Raw genomic sequence first — 6,980 nt, 5'->3', positions numbered from 1 at the left:
AGTTGGGTTATGTCTTACAAGTCAAGTTGAAAGGATAGAAGATGATAGTAAATGCAAGGATTCATAGGCTTAGCATTTCATCAAATATAACATGTGCATGTATTAAGATCAAAACAAGTAAGCAAATAAGATATGAAAGCATATTAATTTAAGCATGAATCATTCCCCATGTTGGTTTCCCCTAATCACCCATTAAACCCTAGCTAAGAGACTACTCACTCATTATCATATTGATCATGCTAGAGAGGTTGTCAATCATACTAACATAATGAAACATGATGAATAAATGAAAGTAATTAGCAATAATTAAAAAGGGATTAAGAGATTATACCTACTAATGATTCCAATAATAAAGCAAGAATAATAGAAGTACTTGAATCCTAGATTGAGAGGTTGTCAATCTCCCAATAATAACCCAAATAATCTTCAATTACCCAAAATAAAGTAAGAACAAGAGAGAGATTAAAGAACTAAAACTTGGATTAAAACTTGATTAATATTTGATTACAATATTGAAGAGAGATTTGATTGATATTAACTACACTAATTATTGATAAGAAGAACATGCTCCTCTAATTAGACTAATGGGGTATTTATAGTGAAAATTAGGGAGGATGCATTAGGGTTAACTAAGGGCTAAACTAGTAATTACACTTTTTAAGTTGAGCAAGGAGCCTCCGGGATTATCCGAGAGAAGGGCTTCTCTTATCGATGCTTGAGGAATGAAAACGTCTTTGTCTTTGCGATCCGTGCGGATGGGAGTCGGGACGGCCGGATCTGGGCTGAAGGATCCGAGCGGATTCTTGGGCAAGACGCTCGGATTGGCGAGGGGGAATCCGAGCGGATTCCTTTGCGGGGCGCTCGGATTGGCGAGGACGGACGGATTCTCTACAATCCGTTCGGATTGTAGTTCAAAGAACTTTCCTTCTTCTTTTTCTTCCCTTTTCTTCATGAATTCCTTGAGGATTTCCTTGGGGACTCAAGGATCCTTTTCTCAACAATGCTCTTCTACTATGCTATGTACAAAGGCCTTCTAGTCTTGTCTCTCCTTGATGCTTGGTCATTGAATATGATCAATTTAGCCTTGTTTTGCCATGAAAATGCAAGATTCTTACTCCTTTCCTACCAAGGGATCAAAATCTCAAAGAATATGCAAAACAAAGAACTAAAGATAAGAAATGACCCAAATAGGCACTAAAAAGCATGGAAACAATGGTAATTCGGGGGCTAAATATGCGCCAATTATGGTCGCATCAAGCCCACTAAGGCTCGATCGAGTAATCGTCCTCGATCGAGTGACCTCAGGCTCGATCGAGGAACCTTGTTGACGGATTAATTTCTGTATTTTCCTAAAACAGTTATTTTGTAAAATAAATTCTAAACTCGTAGACTATTATTAGGTTACGCTTTATTTTGCTTAGAACGGCTGGAAAACTCTCTTTAGCTTGGATACACTGTTCTTTAATCTTTCCTTGTTGCTACGGTACTAATCATTCCTCAATTATTATTCATTCAAGTTTTATGTTCTTAATTAGTTGTTATTACTTCATCTTGTTAATCATGCTTTCAATCATAATTATTGTTGTTGTTGTTAAATTCATCATGAGTAGCTAATTTCCTCATCTAGGATGAAGGGGATCTAGGTAAATTAGAAAGGGGAATGTTAATTAATTGCTAGTAATATAGCATGAGTTATCGTTTGATTATTGTTCTTCTTCTAGTCAATTTATTTAGGCCTGAATTGTTAACTAGTGTAGCGAATTAATACTTTCACCGACAGGTTTAGAATTAATATAGGTTGCGATAATCAAATAGATTGTGTCTAATTATAGTGATTGCATGTTATAATCGATCTAAAGGACATAAAAAGAATTAATCAATCTTGTGACCTTAGATAACTTGACTGACCTAGGAATTGATTAAGAGACCCCATATAATTGACCTAGTGAAACAGAAATCCTAGACTTTTAATATTATTGTTATAAACCTTTTAATTACTCGTTATTAGTTGATTAGATAACAAACAAACAAAAAACCCCCAAGAAACGGTTACCTTCAAACGATCTAAATATTAGCAAACGGATTATTACCGCCTACCTGTGGATTCGATACCTGTCTTACCGCTAGCTATTTTGTTAGTAACTGAGATAGATTTATTTTGATATTGGTGATACGACTTTAGCCATATCAAATTTGGCGCCGTTGCCGGGGAGGCAACAATTTTCTGTTTGTTTTTTTGTTTATTTTGTCTTTTTGTCTCAAGGAACCTAGTTCCTTGAGACCGTTCTCACACTTTTCTTTTTAGTTTCGTGTATGCCCAGGTCTAACAGGTCATTGATTATACCTTTTGATCCCGAACCAGAAAAGACTTTTTGCTACAGACTAAAGTTTCAGGAAGAAGTGAGTCAAGTAGAAGACTTGAGTATACTTGACTTCGAGACGGAGCATTCAATAGTTTCGGCCGATCTGTCCTACGAAGAGGACGAAATTCCCGAACTTGAAATTCCAGTCGAAATTCCCATTCCTGAGATTACCACCATGCCTACTCTAGCCAGCCACTCTGAGCCTACCTTGGCCTCCATCCCACAAGGATTCAAGCTGCCCACTACTGCTAATGGAACTTTTGAAATCCGTCCATCTTACATAAACTTGGTGGAAAGAAATTTATTTGGAGGGACAACTGCTGAGGATCCTGCGACACATATGAAGAAATTTATCACTTATTGCTGTTCTATCCCTTTAACAGCTGGAGTGACACAAGATCAGATAAAACAGGTTCTTTTTCCATTCTCTCTGAAAGATGGAGCTGCAGAATGGTTGAGAGATTTAGACATGGAGGGTGAAGGCATTACTGACTGGAATACTTTAGCTCTTGCTTTCTATAAGAGGTACTTCCCATCTCAGAAGACGAATGCGCTGAGAACTCAAATTACTAGTTTCAAACAAGGAGCTACTGAAGATTTAAATGAAGCTTGGATTCGCTTCAAACGTTTGGTCCGATCAGTTCCCCATCATGGTTTCCCAAAGTGGTTTCTTTGCAACCAGTTTTATAACGGGTTGTATGAAGACCATCGTGCCTTCTTGGATTCCTCAGCTAATGGGAGGTTTCAGAACAACACCAATGATGCTACCGCGTGGAAGTTAATTGATCAGATTGCCACCCATACTGCTAAGTATGGAAATCCTAGAGGAAGCACGCGAGGAACTGGTGGAGATAGTTCTCTTGCGGCACAATTAGAGGCTATTAATGCCTAACTTGCTGAGATGAAGACTACCCAATCATTGGGTAATAGAGAGAGAGTTCATGCTATGAGTCAACAACAAGAGGAGTCATGTGCTAGATGTGGTTTAGACGGTCACAGTGCAGCTGAGTGTTTGAGCACATTGGAGCATGTTAATGCTTTTTAGTCTTACAGACAAGGTACACAAGGTACACCCTTCTCTACCTTTTACAATGAAAGAACGAAGGAGCATCCTTTCCTTCAATGGTCTAGTCAGAATGTGCAAAACCCACAACAGCAGCAACCACAAAAGAACACATATATCCCTCCCAACAACTGTGGTAATCAGCCACACGGAGGATATCAAAGGCAATTTCTAGGAGGTCGGTAGTTTAACAATCAATATCAACAACCTCCTCAAAAAACTCCTCAACAAACTCCTCAACAAGCTCCAAATAGTGAGATGGCAGAGTTGCGCAATCTTTTGCAACAAACTTTGTCAATGCATCAAAAGCAGACGGCTCAAATCTCTGAGCTGATTGCCCATAATAAGATGTTGGATACTCAGGTAGCTTAGATGGCAATTCAAAATCCATCAAAACAGGCCGTAGGTCTTCCTTCTCAAGGTAAACAAGCTCACGAGCAAGCTAATGTTATTCAATTGCGGAGCGGTACCACATATGCAAATCCGGAGCTGAAAATGCATGATTAAGAATTGCCCACTAATGATGACGAGGTGCCTTATATGAATCCTAAGGGATTGGGCAATTTGGAGCTTAGTGATGATGAAAAAGAAGTTGATAAAGTTGAAACACGAGCAGAAGATAAAAGCAAAACTGACGAAACAGACGAACCAGCTAAGGTTCCTCGATCGAGTCCAGCCAGGCTCGATCGAGGAACTTCTGTGCTCGATCGAGTGCTACCAAGGCTCGATCGAGGCACCTTCCTGGCAGGCGACGGTGTTTCAAAAGATGATTCTAAAGCCAAGCAAGCCGAGCCCATTACTATTGCACTACCTTTTCCTCACCGTCAACAAAAGTCTAAGCTGGATAAGCAGTTTGGTAAGTTTATGGAGATAGTGAAGAACTTACAGGTAAGTGTCCCTTTCACTGAATTAATTACTCAAGTGCCGGCTTATGCAAAGTTCATGAAGGAGATTTTAACAAGGAAACGATCCTTTGATGCGGTGGAAACTATTGCTTACACTCAAAAGTGCAGCGCCATGTTGCCAGTTAATTCACCACCTAAATTAAAGGACCCAGGAAGTTTTTCTATCCCTTGTCATATTGGTCATCTTGCTATTAGTAAAGCTCTTTGTGATCTAGGAGCTAGCGTTAGTGTCATGCCTTATTCTATTTGCAAGAAATTAAATATGGGTCAGTTGACAGTTACTAATATGACTTTGCAGATGGCTGATAGATCTGTTAAACACCCACTGGGGGTGTTAGAGGATGTTCCCGTACAAGTCATTACCGTCGATTTTGTTGTCTTAGACATGGCTGAGGACAACCAAATCTCTATCATCTTAGGTAGACCATTCCTTCACACGGTGGGGGCGGTCATAGATGTTAGGCAAGGGAGACTGGCATTAGCTGTGGGGGATGATACCATTATTTTTAACTTAGAAAAATCATTAAAACATCCCATGATAGAAGAAACTTGTCATAGTATTGATGTTGATTTTACTATTAATGAGTGTCTTTCTGTGTGTTTGGACAGGGATCCTCTGGAGATTGCCCTAGTTTCTGATTCAGCTGATCAGACGGGTTCATGGAGTCCAGAAGTTCATGAGATCAAGAGGCTTCTAACTGGAGAGGAATGCCCCCACCAAAAGGTATATAGTTTGGGTATTTCACCTAAGGTAACTGAGGTAAAGAAACCTGAACTCAAACCTCTTCCCTCTCATCTTAAATATGAATTTCTTGATGACTGTGAAATGAACCCAGTAATCGTCAATGCTAGCCTAACTGAAGGTCAACTATCTGCTTTGTTGACTGTTTTGAGAACTCATAAAAAGGCCACTGGGTATAGGATTGACGACTTACAAGGTATTAGTCCTGACTTTTGTATGCATCGCATTCACTTGGAAGAAGGCCACAAGCTTAGTGCACAAGGTCAGAGACGACTAAATCCTCCAATGCAGGAGGTGGTAAGGAAAGAGGTACAGAAATTACTTGATGCTGTCATTATTTACTCTATATCTGATTCTAAATGGGTCAGTCCTGTCCAAGTTGTACCTAAAAAGGGAGGTACTACAGTAGTAAAGAATGATAAAAATGAATTAATTGCTACTAGACTTGTTACAGGATGGAGGATGTGTATTGATTATAGGAAGTTGAACACAGCTACCAAGAAAGACCATTTCCCGCTTCCTTATATTGACCAAATGTTAGAGAGATTAGCATACCATAGTTTTTTCTGTTACCTAGATTGCTACTCCGGTTTCATTCAGATACCCATTCATCCTGACGACCAGGAAAAGACTACTTTCACGTGTCCTTATGGTGTATTTGCTTATAGGAGGATGCCCTTTGGTTTATGTAATGCCCCAACTACCTTTCAGCGGTGTATGATGGCCATATTTTCTGATTACATAGAGTCTATTATGGAAGTCTTTATGGATGATTTCAGTGTTTATGGTACTGACTTTGATATTTGTTTGAGAAACTTGACTAAAGTTTTGCAGCGCTGTGAGGAGAGCAATCTTGTGCTTAATTGGGAGAAGTGCCACTTCATGGTTACCGAAGGGGTGGTACTCGGTTATTTGATGTCAGGTAAAGGTATCCAAGTGGATAAAGCCAAGGTTGAGGTAATTGAGCAACTCCCGTAGCCGGTTAATGTTAAGAGTGTGCGTAGTTTTCTTGGTCATGCAGGGTTCTATCGCCGCTTTATTAAGGATTTCTCTAAAATTGCTCAACCTCTAACCCGACTGCTTCATAAAGATACACCTTTTGTCTTTATTGATGAGTGTGTTAAGTCCTTCGACAGGATTAAACAAGCTCTTATCTCAGCTTCCATAATCCGATCTCCGGATTGGAGCCTTCCTTTTGAGATTATGTGTGACGCCAGTGACTATGTAGTTGGAGCTGTTTTGGGGCAAAGGAAAGATAAGGTGTTACATGCCATTTACTATGCAAGTAAGACTCTTGATGATGCGCAGACCAACTATGCTACTACGGAGAAGGAGCTTCTTGAAGTTGTCTATTCTTTAGACAAATTTCAAGCTTATCTTGTTGGATCTAAAGTTATTGTTCATACTGACCATGCAGCTTTAAAATATCTTTTAACTAAACGAGAAGCTAAACCTAGACTTATTAGATGGATTTTATTATTACAAGAATTTGATTTAGAAATCCGTGATAAGTCTGGTGCTGAGAATGTTGTTGCAGATCACTTGTCTAGATTGAGATTTTCAGGAAGAGAGATTTTGCCTATTGATGACTCTTTTTCAGATGACCATCTTCTAGCTGTAGCTGCAAACACTCCATGGTTTGCAGATTATGCCAATTATTTGGTAGGAGGTATGCTTCCTCTTGATTTGTCTTATCAGCAGAAGAAGAGATTTATGTATGATGTGAAGCGGTATTTCTGGGATGATCCATACTTGTTCCGGGAGTGCGCAGACGGTATTTACAGACGATGTATTCTAGAGGGTGAGGTACGTGCTATCCTTTATCATTGTCACTCTTCTTCTTATGGTGGTCATCATGGTCCTTCTAGGACATTTTCTAAGGTAATGTAATCGGGTTTTTATTAGCC

At 39.4% G+C, this 6,980-nt stretch overlaps 1 non-coding gene across 1 annotated transcript; it reads right to left on the bottom strand.

Annotated features, from left to right (window-relative positions):
- Nucleotides 1–2,913: 2,913 nt before the first annotated feature.
- Nucleotides 2,914–3,020, bottom strand: LOC141650263 (small nucleolar RNA R71). The gene has a single exon (XR_012546306.1). It is a non-coding gene; the product is annotated as a small nucleolar RNA R71 (small nucleolar RNA).
- Nucleotides 3,021–6,980: the final 3,960 nt, after the last annotated feature.

The sequence above is a fragment of the Silene latifolia genome, chromosome 3 (assembly GCF_048544455.1).
Source record: "Silene latifolia isolate original U9 population chromosome 3, ASM4854445v1, whole genome shotgun sequence".
Lineage (NCBI taxonomy): Eukaryota > Viridiplantae > Streptophyta > Magnoliopsida > Caryophyllales > Caryophyllaceae > Silene > Silene latifolia.
The sequence above is the reverse complement of the archived record's forward strand: the minus strand, read 5'-3'. Positions and strand labels throughout refer to the sequence as shown.